At 42.9% G+C, this 21,337-nt stretch overlaps 1 protein-coding gene and 1 non-coding gene across 5 annotated transcripts in view; one reads left to right on the top strand and one right to left on the bottom strand.

Annotated features, from left to right (window-relative positions):
- LOC124596554 (pleckstrin homology-like domain family B member 1) overlaps positions 1-21,337 on the top strand; it is a 1,048,367-nt gene that overhangs the window by 254,771 nt on the left and 772,259 nt on the right. The window lies entirely within an intron of this gene.
- Positions 11,150-11,223, bottom strand: Trnat-ugu. The gene has a single exon. It is a non-coding gene; the product is annotated as a tRNA-Thr (tRNA).

The following is a 21,337-nucleotide window of genomic DNA, read 5'->3' as shown; positions in this document are numbered from 1 at the left end:
ATGATTAATGATCATTATGTTATGAGTGTGATGTATACTGATACAAATAGAATCTTTTATGGTTCCGTTGATTCTTGTAAGAAACTTTTTAAAAAATACAGTGAAATTTCAAAATGGATGAACTGTTGACCATGATGGATGAGAGTAACCTGTTATTGCTGTAAATTTTTAGCGTTCCTTTTATTGTAATAAAATGTGCTTCCTCCTCCCCCCCCCCCCCCTCCCTCTGTTCAATTTTTTTAAAATTGAATTTCTGGTTTTTAGTTATTTTGATTGTTGGACACTTAACTTTATGTATGGGGATAGGTGTGATTTTGTTGTGCTTTTAACATCGTGTCACTTACCATGTTTAAAATTTAGAAACTTGGAAAGTAACAGCTGCGGCTGTAGTACAATGTGCTTCTTATTTATTAGGGCAAATCTTATATTGTTCTCTTGACAAAAAATTCATGACTCAGAATTCAATAAGTCTTGTCCCACGGCAGTTCAGCCTATCGTCATAAGCATGCAGCCATAAACGCCACCTACCGGCAAAATGGTATACTTTATGCCATGTGTCAGTTTTGGCATCTGTGACATTGCAGGGAAGTAGTAGGAGGCGGCACTAAAGTATGTGTAGTTTTTTGACAGGTACGGTTGTTCATCTCCATTACGGTGTTGAAATATTTACCTTACGCTTAAATTCTCTCATCTTCAATGTTTATACCACAGATTTCTTGACAGAGGTATCCGAAATCCGTGATGAGATATTAATAAAAGTTATATTAGCGGCCAATACTAGTATGTTTCCATTCAGTATTGCTAACATATGGCCGGCCAGAGTGGCCGAGCGGTTCTAGGTGCTACAGTCTGGAACCGCGCGACCGCTACGGTCGCAGGTTCGAATCCTGCCTCGGGCATGGATGTGTGTGATGTCCTTAGGTTAGTTAGGTTTAAGTAGTTCTAAGTTGTAGGGGACTGATGATCTCAGAAGTTAAGTCCCATAGTGCTCAGAGCCATTTGAACCATTACGAACATATGGTTAAATGTATCTATTTATAAAAGTAGGTAAAAACTGGAGCAGACTATTAATAAAACAAACAATTGCGGAGCAAATGGAGAAACTACTAACACACACAAATTTGCTTGACGCCTAGCTAATTTAGTCTCCATTCCAGACTAACTATATAAGAGTAGACTAGATGTTGCTTAAATTCAAAGAAATAGGGTTAATGGCAACTGACCGTTACATACCAAGTAAATTAATAAGAGGCGGAACAGACCCTCTTCACCTCCTTCCCGGCCCTCCGGGATGAAAAACGCAGGTCAGGACACTGTTGCAGAAGCAACAAAAAAAAAGAAAAAAAGCAACATGCCAGAATTAAAAATCTACCAAATAGACCACGGTCGTCAGTTATATCCACAAGTAAACTCTGCCTCTGAATTTGGCAGAAAATTCAGTGACGTTCTGGCCATATTAAAGCACACTATCGGCTAGACACTATCATTAAGGTGGCTTCACTGCGCGATAGCAATGACGATGATGATGCCGATGACAGCTTCCTGAAGTGGAGTTACTAAATACGGTTTTCCGGAGGTCCTTCACTAAAGAAGATCCAGTAAATATTCCGGAATTCGCATCAAGAACAGATATCTTCATGAGTAATTTAGAAGTAGATACCCTCGGTATAACAAAGAAACTCGAATCACTCATAAAAGGCAAGTCTTCTGGTCGAGGCTGCATTCCAGTTACGTCCATTCCGGAGTATATTGATGTAAAACAATTTTTAGTAATCGTGTACCATCGCTCGCTCCATACCTAAGCACTGGAAAGTGGCACGGGTCCCACCAATACATAAGAAATGAAATAGAAGTAATCAGCTCATTTATTGACCTTTATCGCTGACATCGATTTACTGGAGGATTTTGGAACTTTCGCTGTGTTCGTACATTATGAAATACCTCGAGGAAAAAAAAAATGTAGACTTGCAGAAGGCTTTTGACACCTTTCCACCAAAGTGTCTTCTAATCAAATTGTGTGTCTGTGGTATATTGTCTTAGTTGTGTGATTGGATTCATTACTTCCTGGCGGAAAGCACAAAGTTCAAATCAATTGACAGCGAATCACGTAGTGAAACCAAAGTAAAATCTGGATTTCCTCGAGGAGGAGAGATGCCCTCTGCTGTTCCTAATTATAGAGGGTGTCCCAAAAGGAATGGTCAATATTCAGGGATATGCCAGCGACGATCTTTCGAATCAATGAATCCCAGTAAACATGTGCTCGAAAATATAAACTTTAAAGAACTCTGAATACATCTTCAATAGAAGTGATGTGTTTCACACTAGCGAAGATAAAAAAGTGGTCATAGCTTTTAAGGTATTCACTTCAAAGGACATGTCTACCAAACGTCTTTGCTTCGAATGGTTGTTCCTGTCATATTGATCATTCATCCTGTGACAAATTGTATAAATGACTTTATGAGACTATCCGCGAAGCCCTTCCAATTAATTAATTTATGAGGAAGGCGAAACAAAGACTGACTTTAGCTGCCCAAACACTTAGAAGATGCTAGAACAGCCCGTACTCACTACGCTTGTCATTCCTCGTCTGAAATATTGCTGTGCGATGGGCGAACATTTCCAGATAGGATTGACTGATAACATTGTTGAAGTTCATGGAAGGGTAGCTTGTTTCGTATTATTTCGAAAAAGGGGAGACTGTTTCTGTTACTGTATGAGAGTTTGGACGGCAAGCGTTGAAACAACGGCATTTTTCATTGTGGCGAGATCTTTTCACGAAATGTCAATCATGAATCTCTCCTCCGAATGCGCAAACACAGAGTGTAACAAAAATGTACAGTACAAATTGCAGGACGCATTCCTCGCAAATAGGCGAAGAAATTGTTATACCAATATGCTTCTGGAAACACCTTGATTCCATGTTAAGTCATTTTCTTCAACTCATTAATCATGGGAAACACAAGAACAGAATGGTAGAATCGTGGGGAACTTGCACTCTTGGTGTCGTCTGGTTACGTTGTGCACCGCCATGTTTTGGTTTAGACGTCCCTATTGCCATGCGACGTGCGTCATCTGTTGTTTACAGCTAACATAAACTCCTCCAGCGATCAGTACGACTATTACTAGCACACGGGTTACTACGTAGAGTCAATTACAGACTTCGCTCAAGCAATGGCAGTGTACACAAATGCAGAGATGGAAAATGCCCATTTGGTGTATGGATTCGCTGACGGCATTGTTGGTGACTGGTAGGGCTTCGCTTTCTTCCACCCAGGCTCAACAGACAAAGCTATCATAATTTGGCAAAGAGTATAATACTACCTTAACTGTTAGCAGATACACCTTTAGCCGTGCGACAAACCATGTACTTCCTGTACGATGGAGAGCCTTTCTTAGCAATCACATGCAAGCGCTCACTTGACGAAAGGTCTGTTCCTAGAGACCGAAAAGTACCACAGGTCACACCAATATTCAAGAAAGGAAATAGGAGTAACCCATTGAATTACAGACCCATAACACTGACCTCAATTTGCAGTAGGGTTTTGGAGCATATACTGTACTTGAACATTATGAATCACCTTGAAGAAAATGACTTATTGTACATAACCAACACGGATTCAGAAAATATCGTTCTTGTGCAACACAGCTAGCTCTTTATTCCCATGAAGTAATGAGTGCTGTCGACAAGGGATCTCAGATCGATTCCATATTCTAGATTTCCAGAAGGCATTTGATACCGTTCCTCAAAAGCGACTATTAATCAAATTGCGTGCATATGGAGTATTGTCTAAGTTGTGCGACTGGATTCGTGATTTCCTCTCAGAGAGGTCACAGTTCGTAGTGCTAGACGGTAAATCATCGATTAGAACAGGGGAAGTGATATCTGGCGTCCGCAAGGTAGTGTCATAGGCCCTCTGCTGTTCCTGATTTACATAAATGATCTAGGCGATAATCTGAGCAGCCCCCTTAGATAGTTCGCAGATGACGCTGTAATTTACCATCTAGTAAAATCGTCAGACGATCAATTCAAATTACAAAATGATCCAGAGAGAATTTCTTTATGATGCGAAATGTGGCAATTAGCACTAAACAAAGAAAAGTGCGAGGTCATCCACATGGGTAAAAAAAGAAATCCGATAAATTTTGGGTATACGATAAATCGCACAAATCTAAGGGCTTTCAATTCGACTAAATACCTAGGAATTACAATTACGAGCAACTTAAATTGGAAAGATCACACAGATAATATTGTGGGGAAGGCGAAACAAAGACTGCGCTTTGTTGGCAGAACACTTAGATGCGACAAACCCACCAAAGAGACAACCTACATTACACTTGTCTGTCCTCTGCTGAAATATTGCTGCGCGGTATGGGATCCTTACCAGGTAGAATTGACGGAGGACATCGAAAAAGTGCAAGGAAGGGCAGCTCGTTTCGTGTTATCGCGCAATAGGGGTGAGAGTGTCGCTGATATGATACGCGAGTCGGGGTGGCAGTCACTGACACAAAGGCGGTTTTCTTTGCGGCGAGATCTATTTACGAAATTTCAATCACCAACTTTCTCTTCCGAATGCGAAAATATTTTGTTAATACCCACCTACGTAGGGAAAAATGATCATCATAATAAAATAAGAGAAATTAGAGCTCGAACGGAAAGATTTAGATGCTCCATTTTCCCACGTGCCATTTGAGAGTGGAATGGTAGAGAAGTACTATGAAAATGGTGCGATGAACCCTCTGCCAGTCACTTAAGTGTGAATTGCAGAGTAACCAAGTTTACTATTGTTGACCGTCGGCTTCTAAATAATAGATTCGGGGACAGATGGATACTTACAGATGGACTAGTTGTCTGGCCTCCACGCTATCCGGACCTGAAGCCACTGGGCTTTTATTTGTGGGGGCATTTGAAAGCTCTTGTGTATGGAACCTCATTACAAGACGTTCAAAGTATCCGTGCTCATATTATGGAAGGCTGTGAAACCATACGCTATACTCCAGGGATACATCAGTGCGTCCGAGATACACTACACTACGAGGTGGATTAATGCATGTATCAGTACCCGTGGAGGGCATATTGAATATCTCTTGTGAAACAGAGCTGCCTGTAGTATGCTGCTCCGTTCTGTTAGTGTGTTCCCTATGACTGAGTTGGAGAAAATGAGTTGTAACGTGGGAACAAAGCGTTTCCAGGCCTATTTTCATATAACAAAATTTCTTCGTCTACCTCTGATGAATGTGTCCTGCAATTTGAGCCATTCTTTTCTGTTACTGTGCACTTTAATGGCACTCACCTACACAGGGAGAAATTACCGCCATAATAAACTAAGAGAAATCAGAGTTTGCACGGAAAGATTTGGATGCTCCAAGTGTCGAGAAGCGTTCTGAAAGTGGTTCTGTTGAAAACTGTGCTAATCGGTTTGGCGTGAATTGCAAAGTAGTCCTGCAGATTTAGATTAAGACTTAATTTCTGAAAGCTTATTGGAATGAAGTAATGTGGAATTACCCCAAAATAAGTTTATTTTGATACAATATTCAAACTTGTATGTGCTGGATACATTTGTTCTTCAGAACCAAACCTGATGAGATACTTGAAAACCATATTCTTAATTCAGAGTGGTCATTTCTATTATCACACAAAGTTCATCAATCACAAAGTCTGTAAAAATTAAAATGTGCTTCGTAGAAAATTCCTATTTTCAACATTCCATTAATTTTAAATGAATTTCATGATCGGTTGAAAAACTGTAAATCTGTTCCACGTTAATTACTTCTGTAGAGGGGGAGCTTGGTACAGAGTTTCCCAACCTCTGCTTGAAGGGATGGTACGAAAAATTTTCTTCTGTGGCAATTTGTCATTCACAGCCAGCGATCTTAAATCGGTGAGTTTTACTGCTTTTCTGTTGAAAACTGCCGTTAACATTTACTTGTCACAATTTAAAATTCAAATTATTGTTCCTCATTGCAAAGTGATATAACTATTGCAGGTGAGCTGTTTTCGTAGACAGTTCCCTTGATGTATGTTATAAAAGACCATAAAATAAAGCTAAAATCCCAGGTGTAGCTGACAGACTGTAAAATCTGTCCTCATATCTGGGCAATTTTCCTAGTGATTCGCGTCCATCCAAGGAAGTGATGCATCAACATCCTCATTCGAAGCGGGAGCGGTTAAGTTTCCTTTAGGTTAGTTTCATGCAGTTCCTACTGTGATCAATGGACTCTACTACTCTTTTATTAAAGAAAAAATCGCTCGAGGCACCGGTCAAACCCAAGTTGTCTGTGCGTCCCTGCAGAAGATTTTGCAAAGGCGATATTTCCCTTTATGCTTCCTTTCCTTTATTTTTTCTTTCCTTTATTTTACTTTCCTTTCCTTTATTTTACTTTCCTTTCCTTTATTTTACTTTCCTTTCCTTTATTTTACTTTCCTTTCCTTTATTTTACTTTCCTTTCCTTTATTTTACTTTCATTTCCTTTATTTTACTTTCCTTTCCTTTATTTTACTTTCCTTTCCTTTATTTTACTTTCCTTTCCTTTATTTTACTTTCCTTTCCTTTATTTTACTTTCCTTTCCTTTATTTTACTTTCCTTTCCTTTATTTTACTTTCCTTTCCTTTATTTTACTTTCCTTTCCTTTCTTTTGCTGCGGTTTTGTTACATATTATCCCGGACATCGATTTTGGATAATATTTTTATCCTCATTATCATGTTCGTATCATGCAGAACATAGGTTTTATATATAGGTTCAAAAATGGTTCAAATGGCTCTGAGCACTATGGGACTTAACTGCTGTGGTCATCAGTCCCCTAGAACTTGGAACTACTTAAACCTAACTAACATAAGGACATCACACACATCCCTGCCCGAAGCAGGATTCGAACCTGCGACCGTAGCGGTCGCGCGATTCCAGACTGTAGCGCCTAGAAACGCTCGACCACTCCGGCCGGCTTATATATAGGTATCAGTTACTTTAGTAACTGTGTTTTCGTGACAGAGCTACTTCGACGTTTCAGGGAAAGGAACTGTACTTCATTTACTCAAGCGAAAACTTGAAATTATATGTAAAAGTTAAAATTATTCCACTTACGATACGTGAAAACTAATATTAAATCTAATAGTGAGACGCTAGGTACATCGCAGCCGATTTTATCTCCAAGCTATCGCTGTTTTTAAATGTGCGTCTCTCTCCCTCCCCCGCATTTTTCGTGTAGACATGGAGCCCATAGTTAATCTTGTTGGCTCCCATCTCTCGGCGAAAATGGCTAAGAAATTGAGTTAGGCTGGAGTCTTGCAGTCCGTGCCAGCTTAGATGACATGAAAATTTATCTTCCACTCTGGAGAGACTTAGATGATACTAATACTGATATTAAAAGTGTAACAATTATGTAATATAGTTAGTTGTAATCTGGTATATCTAAAAAATTACAGAGGAAGCTTAGTTAAAACAATAATATGTAACAGTGCAAGAGAAACAGTAGCTAAAACAAGTCTCAGTGTAATTATCTTTAACACACTATCTGTCATTTAGGAAGAAGCTCACACACTCTAGAAATGAAAGCAATTTACACTTCATGTTACAGAAGAAATACATTTATGTAACAATATGTGACTGATGCTCGGGGGGGGATCTACTTTGCGGCAAGTTCTCCCGATCTTGGGCGAAGGCTTACCTATACGGGCTATTCCTTCCGTCGTTCGATGTCCATTTCAGTTATCATTCTTTCTTTGATGGTCCTCTCGTGTCGATCTGAAACATACAGAGAAAGCTTACATTAGTATGTCTGTTGTGTGACGTTGTACACGGTTCAGTAACATCAATGTGACCACCACCCACGTTCGATGTCAACGTGCAGTAACCACTCGCACACGGCAGTTGGCAGCACTAGCAGTGCAGGGTATATAAGGCGCGTCGGTGTAACACATAAAACAGTGAAGTCCTTGCCGTGTTGCGGACGCGTAGCGATTTATCTGATTTGCCAAAGGGCATGAGCATTGATTGGCTTTCGGGCCAAGAGTGGAAACATTTCCGAAACGGCTGAGTTTGTAAACTGTTCGCGTCCCGCTGTGGTTGAAGTATGCTGTGCACGGCAAAATGGCAGTATTCAAAATCGGTGCACCTGTGGTGTACCACGAGCCAGAAGTGTCAGGGATGAACGAAGGCTGCAGAGATGTGGATGGGCGGACAGATGTGCAACTGCTGAGCAACCGACGCCCAGATGAACCAATGGTCTAACAACGACCGCTAAGCGAGCATTGTTGCATATGGACCTTCACGGAAGGCGCCTGGTTCTTGCACACAAGATGATTGCTGTTCATTGACGACAATGGCTGCTATTTGCACACCAGTACCGCAGCAGGACATCCGTCGACTTGTGACAGGTGGCCTCTGCAGATGAATCACGTTTTTGCACCATCGGACAGATGGCCGTTGTCATGTATGATCATGAAACAATCATCAGAAGTGTTCATCCGGGAGGAAGAAGTGTTACAGTTTAGGGAATGTTTCGTGGCATTGCCTAGGTGATTTCGTCATTTTCGAAGGAACAGTGGATCTACAAAAGTATGCATCTATCGCTGGGTACCATTTCCATCCGTTCTTGCAGTTAGCTTTTCCTCGCTGCGATGGCACCTACCAGCAAGACAATGCAACGTGTCACACAGCTTGCATAGGTGCGTGGTTCGAAGAACACTCGAATGAGTTTACCGTATTTCCCTTGCCACCAAACTCCCACCGAGCGAGGTGGTGCAGTGGCTAGCACACTGGACTCGCATTCGGGAGGACGACGGTTCAATTCCGCGATGGGCCATCCTAATTTAGGTTTTCCGTGATTTCCCTAGATCGCTCCAGGCAAATGCCGGGATGGTTCCTTTGAAGGGGCAAGGCCGACTTCCTTCCCTGCCCTTCCCTAATCCGATGAGACCGATGACCTCGCTGTCTGGTCTTCTTCCCCAAACAACCCAACCAAACTCCCGGCTTAAAAAACAATCTACACTCTAGGAGACCACTTCCATCGGGCTGTTCGCGCCTTGGATTCTCATCCTAGGAACATTGCGCACCTGGCCACGGCACTGGAGAAGGTGATGATTCAGGCTTTGGACAGGTGCTCACATTAATGTGGGTGGATCGTGCACATTTCCCGTGCACAAGTCACTGGCCGATCACCTGAACCTGTCACGGAGGTAAGGTGTTTCGGCTACCTGAGGGAGCCCCGCCGTCAGGAAGTTTCGAGATAGATGCAAAGCGAGTTTGAGATCCCCCTACTTTGCACCATCCACCATGCAAGACCCATAGTCACTAGCCACAAGAAATGTGGAGGGAGGTTGGCATTAGAGCACAGTTAATGCTGTTCAAATTAGTCTCGTATGTCTGTTTCTCTAATTTCACTTTTGGGCATTGTTTGTGGAGGACGGTATTGCATAATCACGCCGGAAACGTGATTAACTTAAGCATGCAGTGTTTCAAGAATAATAGATTCCTTGTAGCATTAAAAAATGATTGGTTTGCATTTTTAAGTTGTTCTCGGGCAGATTTGCTAGTTGTACAGCTTACACAAGTGACACTTAACAAAAGTACCGACGAATTGGCACTGGGACGATTTCATATATGCTGAACTCTGACGAGGATCTGTCTGGAAAACCTCACCAAGGACCAAAAAGAAAATGGTGAAACAGTCCTTTCATAGGAAGTGTTTGTAGCGTACTGCTGTAAGTACATTAGTGTTTCTTGACCAAGAAACCTAACCATGTGTTTAGAAACACGCACTGTATGGTTGAAGCTTAGAGCCACTTTAATTAAAGCTGCATGCAGGAGACTCCACGAAGAACAGGAAAATTTCGAAACAGAGAAAAAAGTGCGCTTGTCGGGGATCAAGGAGGACGTAGTGCACCCGATGGAAGTAAAGTAGATCTGAGATAATGTTTCCAATAGAATGGACGGCCTACTGAGCATAGAATTTACTTAAAGGTTAAAGTTAAGAGGAATCTGATGAAGAGTGACAGAGCAAAGACAAGTGACTTCCTGAACTTCTATGATGGGAAGACAATACAGCTAGCACGAGACACAAAAAATAGACCGGTACAGGCGAAGCGTGCCAGTTTCCACAAGAATAGTCGGCAATCAAGAACGGAGGAAAGTGGAAGACAACGCTATGGTAATTCACTTCTGAAGTACAGCCCCAAAATGAAAAACAGCACGAAAGCCAGACAAAACTAGGAGCATTTGAGCGTTTGAAATGCGGTACTGAACGAAAGAGAATGGAGGAAGATACAGGTTCAACATTCCGTCAATATCGAGGTATTAGGAGACGGAGCACAAGGTCGGAATGATTCAAGGACGGGGCGGTTGTACTCTTTCGAAGGAATCACCTCAGCAGTTGCGTGAAGTGATTTAGAGAAATCAAGAAAAACCTGAATCAGGATGGTCGGACACGGATGTGAACCGTCGTCCACCCGAATCAGAGTCCATTGTGCTAACCGCTTTGGCACCTCGCTCGGTGGTACAGAAGTAGGTGGCACAGTATTGATGGAGAACAATTCGTATAAAACGCAGGTTGCTTTGTTCGTAAACAATTTTTGGGAAGCGGTAGACGCGGTTGAAAAGGTGGATTCAGTCTCGTTAGATGACTGAAAAGCATTCAATTCTTTATAGTTACGTTGATTAATAAGCAAGAAATTTTTATACAGACTATCTTCGCAGATTTATGGTTGTTTGAATGAATATTTGACTAATAGAAATTCCTAAGCTGTACTACAAAAAGATAGTTCCAATGTTGGCCACCAGGTGCAAATCTGGCGCTGTGAAAGCAAGGAAGACCTATAGAAATGTTTCCGTACGTAATGGATTAGGTACGTGATATGGACAGAAAATATGAAATAAGTAAGGAAGGAATAACATTGATTTTATCGTCAGCCACAGCTTACGCAATTCGCTGAATATGAACACTAGCGATGTCGACGAGATGCCATGCAGCGCCAAATTTGCACCTGGTGACCAAAATTGGAACTATTTTTATTTTCCACCGTAAATCGGTTCCACATTGTATACTGTTCGCTGATGATCCTGTTTATAGGAAAGTATCGCTGTTAGAATTATATACTAATACCTTCAGCTGCTGAAGGGCGTTGATATATATTAACGGGGACAGGTGAAAATGTGTCCCCCGACCGGGACTCGAACCCGGGATCACCTGCTTACATGGCAGACGCTCTATCCATCTGAGCCACCGAGGGCACAGAGGACAGTGTGACTGCAGGGACTATCTCGCGCACGCCTCCCGCGAGACCCACATTCTCACCTTATATGTCCACACCCTACATTCGTAGTGTCCCTACCCAACACACTCATTACTCGTAGAAGACATTCTTACCAAGTCCCGTAAGAGTTGGGGTAATATGTGTGCATCCGCACAGAACAGGAAGGTCATGGCCGCTATTGCCATAACTACATACTTACATGGATATGGTGTCTGTTCTTTCGGACATGTCCGTTTATGAATCTGCACGTCCGTCCATCTTACTCCGTCTCAATATAATCCAGCATTGTGGCATCCGTTTGGCCATTGGCGCCTTTTACGCCAGCCCAGTTGAGAGTCTGTATTCAGAAGTTGTCGGACTATCGTTGTCATACCGCTGTGATTTTCTCCTCAGCAAGTATGCACTGCGTTTTTCTGCCATACCTTGCCACTCATCCTATTCCTCCCCCTTCAATGACTCCTTTTGGAACGTCCGCTTTGAAAAATTATGAATGAAAGTACTAGAAAAACTCTTTACGTTTTTTGATACATAAACAGCTGAGTAAAACTGAACGTACTCAGTTTTCTGTTTACTTATTCTGATGATCACTAAACTAACAAAATACGTTTAGCGCAACGCAGTCTGACTTTCAATAATCCCTACAAAAGAATGGCCCTGACTAAGAATAACCTATACCTTTCATGAAACACTTACCTCACAAAAATCTTCGTTACTCGAACTACTGCAATACAGCGAGCGCCAATACTGCCAGCTTAATAAAAGATTCTAACTACTGAAGGCACTAACTACTGATTGGCATAGTTAGCAAATGAAAGATTTTGCTAGAGAACAAATAATGTATTTACCTTAATAATGTTCAAAAGTTATATATATAAATTAATCTTGTGACATCCAATTAAACAAATTTCCTTTTTCTGACGGACACACGTCCAGATCGTCATCTCTCCCCCCACATCCACCACTACTGGCGGCTCACCTCCAATTGCCGAACGCTACGTGCTGTTCACATATAACTGCCCAAGACTACAATAGCGAATATTCCAACAATGACAACCAGCCACAGACTGCACACAGCACAGACATGAAAGTCAGACTGCGTTACGCTAAAAATATTGTCTCAGTTTAGTGATGATCAGAATAAGTAAAGAGAGAACTGTCTTGAATACGTTCAGTTTTACTCAGCTGCTTCTGTATCAAATAACGTAAGAGTTTTTCCAGCACTGTCATTCATAATTTTTCATAGGGTACGTTTCACTTTGAACCGCCAGTATCTCTGTTACCTCCTGGAGTTCGCTTTCAGCTAGTGCTCCGGCAGCTTAATCTCACGCTACCTGCCACTTTCCCGATGGGTATGAACCCTTCACAAGCTTTGTTTCGTGCGTCGGCCCATGTTCACTTTGGACTTCATTCGCTTCCTAAGGACACTACTCTACTACTCCAGACACGCTCTATCGCCGTAATTTTCGCGACCATCGCACAGAACTTCGTGATAGTACCTTTGTGTACACTGATGGCTGTCGGACTGACCGTGGTGTCGGGTCTACCTTCATACTTGGCACCGAAGATTTTCGGTATCGGCTTTCGGAACACTACTCAGTGTTTACAGCAGAGCTCTTCGCCCTGTATCGGGCCACGCACTACATCCAGAGACACGGGCTTTTCAGTTGTCATGTGCTCCAACTCTATGTCCTTTAGAGCCTCTATGTGCTGTACACCGTCCATCCCTTAGTGCAACGGCTACAGGAAAGATGTCACTTGCTCACTCCTGATGGAGCCAATGCGATGTTTCTGGGGGTCCCTGGTCACGTTGGTCTGACGGGCAACGAGGCCGCTGACGATGCTGCCAAGTCTGCAGTCCTCCTACCTCGGCTCACTAGTTCCTATATTCCCTCCGATGATCTTTGAGTTGCCTTCTGTCAGTAGGTAGTGTCCCTTTGGCATAACCACTGGTCTTCCCTTCCTGGAAACAAGCTCCGGGGAATTAAACGTCTCCCAGCGGGTTGGTCGACCTCTTCTCGGCCCTCTCGCGGCGAGGTTTCATATCGGGCACCGTCTTTTTAGTCATCGCCATTCGTTAAGTGCTGCTTCCCCACCACTTTTTGCTCTTTGTCCTCAACTTTTGAAGGTCTGCCATTTCCTGCAGGATTGCCTTTTTTTTTTTTAACTGCTTACGTTCTCGTTTGTGTTTGCCGTTTGATTAATCGGCCGTTTTATGGAACGGCATGCAGGCCGTCGGCCGCGTTTTACTTTTTATCCGTCGTAGCAAGATGGTGAAGGACATTTAATCTTTAGTTCAGGACCTCCGTTGTCTTCACATCGTATTTTATGGCCCTTTCTCCAAGAGAGAGTCCCGATTTTTAGCTGTCTTTCCTTCCGTCGATTGGCCTAACGCGTAGTCGCTTTCAACTCCTTTTTCGTCTTCGTTTTCTAGGGTTCTGACATGGGCGCGTATGACATTGTTCTTGCGCCCTATAACAAAACAAAACAATAAACGGACTTGATCATATTTTTCTCGCTCAGTACACGAGTGGAAGCAAACAAAAATTCTATAATGTAGCTGTGACGAAGCAAACTGGGATCTCTTGACTTCCTCTCTTGTTTTGCCATCTGCCACCTTAAAATTCATTTTATTTTGTTTTTTCAATAATTATCATTAACATACATGAGTATAAATCTGCATTTCAATAAAAGAGAAAGGTTGGCCCTCAGTCTTAAGGAATATACCACCAGGTCTAATTTTTTGCTTAGTTTTATGTATGTAATTAATTTCCTGGTTGATTTCGACTATTCCTAGTTAGTATCTTTTGTTATAGGGTGAAATCAGTAATTGGTCCGTAACTTAAATTATATCGTTGACTTATAAAAAAACATAAATTCTGTAATAATTATAAACATTTGGAAAAATATCCACGGGTATGCTGCCGGTCTATAGTGTCCAACGGGCACAATATTTCGGCGATCATACATGTCGCCATCATCAGGTGAACTGACGGACTGAGTGTTGTGGACTGGCAAGACAGCCAATCCACAGTGACGGGTAACCGAAAGGCACGCGCTTAAATTCACGCAGGCTGGCGTGAGGTCTGAAACAGGATACGTAATGAATGCTATAAAGAAAAGTACGTAGCTGCTGGAATACTTAACTTTAATCCACAATTGGTGAACATTGGTCTTGTTGATACAGTATAGGCGTCATTAGATACATAGCAAAGGATAATTGGCGGCTTGCTAGGTCGTAGCAATTGACTTAACTGAAGGCTATGCTAACTATCGTCTCGGCAAACGAGAGCGTAATTCTCAGTGAACCTTTCCTAGCAACGTCGGCTGTACAACTGGGGCGAGTGCTAGGAAGTCTCTCTAGACCTGCCGTGTGGCGGCGCTCGGTCTGCAATCACTGATAGTGGCGACACGGGGGTCCGTCGTATACTAATGGACCGCGGCCGATTTAAAAGCTACCACCTAGCAAGTGTGGTGTCTGGCAGTGACACCACACTGAGCTCCTGTGAACGTGCCGGCACGGAGATCCGTACGCTATGACTGCTCAGAGGGAACTGGGTTCGGTCGCGGCGGCGGCCGATTTAAATACCCTCCGCCCGGTTTATGAGGTCGTCATATATTGGTCAGACGATGCGTACCCTCGAGGATCGATGCCGTGAACACCAGAGGCACACTCGACTGATGTATCCGAGCAAGTCGGCGGTCGCTGAACATTGTTTGTCGGAAAATCACGCCATGGAGTATAACCGCACGAGGATTCTGGTACAGACGTCGAGATACTGGGACAGCGTTGTTAGAGAGGCCATCGAAATTCACACCAATGACGACCTCATAAACCGTGACTGTGGCTATAATCTTAGCAAGGCTTGGGAACCGGCGATCGGGTCAATCAAGAGTAAATCGAGCAAACGTATAGCTGTGACGACCACGGCGGACAGAGCCATCACACCGACGTCATCTCAGACGCCGTCGCAATCTGTTCCACCGCGCGACCGTGGCGCGGGGCGCGGACGGCGGAGGGAGCGCGCCGCGGGCGGAGGGTATTTAAATCGGCCGCCGCCGCGACCGAACCCAGTTCCCTCTGAGCAGCCATAGCGTACGGATCTCCGTGCCGGCACGTTCACAGGAGCTCAGTCCGTCAGTTCACCTGATGATGGCGACATGTATGATCGCCGAAATATTGTGCCCGTTGGACACTATAGACCGGCAGCATACCCGTGGATATATTGATTATCAAATTCGCCGGCAGAAACTCAAGAATCACATTTGGAAAAAGGATCACTAGGATTTTTAAAGTACATATTTATTTGGCTCTATTCGAAAACATATTAACAAAGCCAGCCCTTAATTAATTTCAAAATAATTACCAGATTTGTCGAAAGTCTTGTTTGTAAAATATATCTGTTAATTTCATCATTCAAACAAATAATTCGGCCTAACCCTTATACCAGAAGAAACAGTTAAAAGAAGGAATTTTTCTATATATTTAGTTAATTGAATGAGTTATGTGTTAATTGTAATTTCTGTAATTTAAACATCGTACAATGTATAGTTTCAGTACCTATTATTGTGAGGATATAGGAAGGCCCAATTTTTGGTCCAGACACAGTCATTCCACGGCCGATTTTCAGGTGAGGAACCTGTGCTGATTAGAAAAACAACAATGCATCAACTTAATCGTGAAATAAGTGTAACACAAATAGGCCGTGTGATGAGACAATGACAGTGTCTTTTCAATACATACCGTATTATTCTGCAAGAACTGGGTAGTTAGGTTTTCTTCTGCTCATAGATATTCAACAGTAAATTATTGTACCAGTATGCTGACTTATGCCTGCAAACTATTAATGAGGCTTATCAAAAGTTAACCAGCCGGCCACTGTGGCCGAGCGGTTCTAGGCGCTTCTGTCCTGGACCGCGCTGCTGCTAAGGTCGCAGGTTCGAATCCTGCCTCGGGCATGGATGTGTCTGATGTCCTTGGTTAGTAAGGTTTAATCAGTTCTAGGTTTAGGGGGCTGATAACCTCAGATGTTAAGTCCCATAGTGCTTAGAGCCATTTGAACCAAAGGTTAACCAATAGGTAACAGGCCATATTACCTGTGTAATGTTGGGGGGTCGTGAACAGTGAAAGTAATGAACTGTGAAACGCAACTGTCGTCTACGTCATTTACAGTAGTCAGTATTCAACTCTCTCCCCCCCACCCCCCCACCCCAATTTTCAGCTAGTATAGCAACGGAGTACGTAGTCACAGAGGACTAGCAACGAAGAAATACAGCAGGCGAACGTCACATAGGTACGGAATATTGTGTGCCGTGCAATGTATCATGGCTGAAGTTGGTTGGATGGATGGTTGGATATTTGTAGATGTAGCGCTAGAGGTTGTGGAATCGGAGAATTCTGAAGGAGCGAGATTCAAATCTTTCCCTTGATTATCCACAGTGGAAAAGTAAAATACTCTACAGATCAGATCCATGCGACTAATGCCCAAAAGGACCTTCCACTCGCCATCTCCACTCCATACGTCCATCTTTGTAAGCCACACCCATTCCACATATCTACTAAGCCACTCCCCTTGGTTGGAAGTAGGCCAATCGAAGAGCTTCCTACAACAGAGATGGATAGGAAAAACATCGTTCTCGTCCAGTGGTTCTGATGATTGCATCATATCTGCATTGTGTCGGACATCATCGCGCTATTGCCAACATCAGTTCGTTCACTACACCGTGGGACCTAAGACAGTGAGCAGTGAAACGTTATCCTGTGAGTAGTGAGTGATGAAATTATTGCCTTATTTTGCTAGATTTTCCGTTTTTGATACAGCTATTATGAACAGTACTTGGCTAAATACATGTGCTGAAATTGTGGTGTCGCAGGCAGATGCTAGCATTATGGTCTTCTTGGCATAGGTGCGTATTTGTATGTGTTTTTCAGTTTCATTTGTAACGTGACTGTAGAAACAGACTTCTTGAGTTAAAGATTATTTTTGTAATATTTGTTTGATTCATTTATTCGTGTTACTTTTGCCTCATTTGTAGCTATTGGCCAGTTTCTTGTAGTTTTTTCTTTGACTTGTTAGTGCTTCTTTGTTATCTTTCCATCTGTTATCATCTTATTTTCGATGAAGCCATTAACTTGTTTTGCTACCTTTTCCCAGATTAGTATTGTACTGCTCTGTCGGTTTCTAAGCTATCGGTTCTGCTATATCGTCTCATAGGACTGTAGTACTGATCACGTAAGGTGATATCTGCAGGTGCAGATAGCGTAGTTTTTTATCACTTCAAACTTTTTTACATGCTGTTACCTTATTTTATTATTTAATTTTTATGTTCCTCTTAAGAAGGCATCGACTTCGATGATAAAATACTGCACTGTTACTGGGAAAGTTAGTTACTTGTAACGCGATTAGCTTAGCTTTCTGGCTGGACTGTTTCCAACGAAAAGGGATGTGAAGCTAAAGAAGTAGTTTAAAAATGTGTCTGCACAGTAAAATATTAAGCTGTTAATGGGAGAGCTAAGTACTTATATTGACTACGTTGTGTCCTCGACCGATTTCCGGAAAAAGGGCATAGTTTAATAATGGGGAGAGGACGGGAAGGGGTGTGGCGTAGGCAGGAGGAGGAGCAAGGTGGGTAAGGTGGGTGGAGTTTGGTGGGGAGGGGGTCCTCTCGGGCGCTTGTCGCGTGGATTTGATCCCACTAGTGTCAAGATTCAGGTTTTCCGTGTTACTCCCAAGTGCTAGAGGTGTGTGTAACAAAATAAATGTGGATATGAACTACGAAGTGATGCACTGGGTAGGATTACTGCAGAAAGAAGTTTGTATTACTCGGGCATTCGCCAAGGCATGTGGCATTAGTTAGAAATAATTTCAATTAAAAATATTCGGCAAAGAAGATAAATATTAGTATATGTAAAAGATGATCGTGGGAGGTAGGTGTAGCAAATATATAGAGATACGGAGATATGGTAGGCGATGCTAAGTCAAATGAAAGACTGCTATCAAATGAGTCTTCCATGGCCTTGGGTGGATACCGTGGGCGCTGTGGAACGTCACCTCTCCTCGTCAGGCAGTGAAAACGGAGCAGCGCACAGCCGGTGACGGAGGCCACACGTGTGGCAGACGGCCCGCCCGCATGTTTTGGCAGTGCACGCCTGGCGTTGACGTGTTTGTGCCAGTGGCACGGCAGGGCATGCGACTGCGCCTGTTCACAGACTAGACCCTCTGCGCGGCTGTCGTGTGGCGATGCTATGGGCAGCCAGACTGCCTGACGCACAAGCACGCATCACGCCAGCTTTCAAAAGGACGCGGAGGTGTCCTATCCTGTGTACACCCGTCAGCAGCCGCCTCTCATCAAGGGAACAAATATCTAGAGAGAAACGTTTCCCGCATTGATTTACAACATGCTTATGGTGAAATTTCCCAGCGGATTAGAACTGTGCCCGACTGGAACTCGAACCTGGGGCTTTTGACTTCCTGTGGGAGTAGAGTTCCAGCGGCTGAACTATCCACGCTCTACTCACAACCCGTTTTCACATTCTGACTTACACCAGTACCTCTTCTACTAACTTCCAAACTAAGAAATTTCTCTATAATATCCTTTCTCCCAGGAGTGCTATAAAAATGAAATGACATGATCGAGTGGCATTGATAGCCGGGAGGTCCCACCCGGGTAAGTTTGGCAGCCGAGTTGCAAGTCTTATTGCAGATGATGTCACATTGGGCGACTTTCTTGTCGGTGATGATGAGATGATGATAACACAACACCTAGTCCACGAGCGGAGAAAAACCTCCAACCTGGCCGGGAATCGAACCTGGGTCCAAGGCATGGTAGGCGAACAAGTTACCACTCAGCTAAGCAGGCGGACTAGGAGTGACGTAGTCAAGACGGCTTAAGAATATCCCTGACAGCTAGCAGTGCTGTTTCCAACTTTCAGCTGGAAAGCTCAAACGGCTGCAGGAAAAAACTAAAACCATCTATAGAGCTGACACACCACTGAGGCGTTGCCGTAGAGACGTTTCTGGAGTCGCCTTATGCAGATGGTTCAGGTAGACGAGTGAAGTTGCTGCGCCCTGTCCACTGCAACAGGCAGGAATGAGCTAACACTAACTTCAGTTCCACAAGGTACGTTGGAGGACTGTGAAGTTTGGAAGGTAGGAGAAGAGATAATGGCTGAAGTGAGGGTAATTTCCAAGAATGATTGCCTATCGAAGTCGGAGGGGTCCAAACGATACATATCGAACGTGCGATAGTAAATCGATTATGGAAGTCTTGTGGCGGGCGATATGATCAATTATTTGTGATCGTCATTTTTATCAGTTTTCCGTTGTTCCTTTAGTTCGTGTATGAGAGAGAAACCTGTGAGTCGTACTTGAATAGTTCGGTAGCTAGAGCAGTTACCCGCGGATGCCAGAGGCCTCAGGTTCGAGTACCTGTCCGACACACAGTTTTAATCTAAGAGGAAGTTAGTTACCAAACGCTGCACTGCACAGTGAAAATGCATTCTGGGAATATTTTTGGCACTCACGTTATTGTAAACCACGTTTATTTTTGTAGCTACCTACTTCCACCAACTGTATTACAGTTGTGAGGTCATTTGCTTTAGTAGCTTCGGGAACACTTGGAAGCCGCTAGGTGCAGTGCAATCCCATTTCAGCCAATACATCCTCTCATATCTACTCCTAACAACTAGTGTCATTGACTAATTTTTAACTATTATAGATGGAGCTGCAGGTAAGGGGTCACGCTGCAAAGGACATTATCTTACAGTATATCAGTAAATTATTTTATGGTGGCACATAAGACGTGAAAATTACAGAAAGAGTATCCACGATGACGCTTAGAACTTGACACCCAGAAAACAAAATATCTTCAAACCTCCAATTCGATACAGAGGAAATTACAGCTTTAAATGGTTCCACATATCTACGAGTAGAATTTGATATGCCGCAGGTAAATGTGACCAACAAATTAAAACTGAGTAACTCAGGCTAGAAGACTGACCACTTGCTCAAATGGTACGCTTATGAGTAACGAAATAGAAAAGGAAGGAAATACATTCCCTATTAAACTCTATTTATTTCGTATTATAATGGAGCTCACGTATAAACAGTTAGAGATTATAAGAAGACGAAGTTGGAAGCCACTGAAATGAGTAGAGAGAGAGAGAGAGAGAGAGAGAGAGAGAGAGAGAGAGAGAGAGAGAGAGAGAGAGTTACAAAGACATTCGTTTAGTAATGGGTGTAGAAGGGTCATCAACAACAGACATCGAAAGGAAACAACTATTGTGGTAACGTTATATCCAACGGATGGATGAATTCGAGTTACCTAAGAAGACTATGTTATGGATAACATCGAACCGCGAAACTTCGAAGGTCTACAAAAAGTTTGGGAGTAGGGAATTGTAAAAGTAGAGAGATTTAAGAGAAGTTCAATGGGACGATAGAAAATTGTGGAAACTGGGCATCGGACAACGCCGGAAAGTGCTTTAAAACCAATGTAAAAATAAATTATAGAAGCAGCGGCTGGCATCGAGATATTAGCTCTCAATGGCCTTACATCATACGAAGCTATAAAAGATTGGCATGGGCATGAGTCCTCGTTGAAGGTGGTTAGATCTTTACCACATCAATGAAGCCGTTCAAACAGTTCAGATTCTTTTATGGTTTGGTTTCCTTAGGTTTCAGGACCCAGATCAGACGTAGTTGAGGTGTTAAACTGCAGCCATTCCGACTGTGACGCTCTCAGTCACTAAACTAACTCGGGATTGGAGAAGTTGGACGACCTTGCACAATGAGGGAATGTAGAACTGAACCGCATCCACAATAGATTACATCAATTCATAGCAGAATTATTAATAAACTTCAGGGGGCACTAAATGCCTGGTTTTAATGCTACAAACCTATGTTAAATAGAACGAATACGAGAAATCGGTAGCAGAAACTGAGAGGTTCAGTTGATAGCATTTTTGTAAGTGTATTTCACGTGTTAAGAAAACCCCATGCGCTATCAGACCAAAGGTATCAGGACACCCCTATGTAATGCGGAAGCAAGAGAGCCAGACCCAGCAATAAAAAAGGAGGCGGGGAGTGTTGTG

This window comes from Schistocerca americana, chromosome 2 (genome assembly GCF_021461395.2).
Source record: "Schistocerca americana isolate TAMUIC-IGC-003095 chromosome 2, iqSchAmer2.1, whole genome shotgun sequence".
NCBI lineage: Eukaryota > Metazoa > Arthropoda > Insecta > Orthoptera > Acrididae > Schistocerca > Schistocerca americana.
This window is presented reverse-complemented; position numbering and strand designations above follow the sequence as displayed.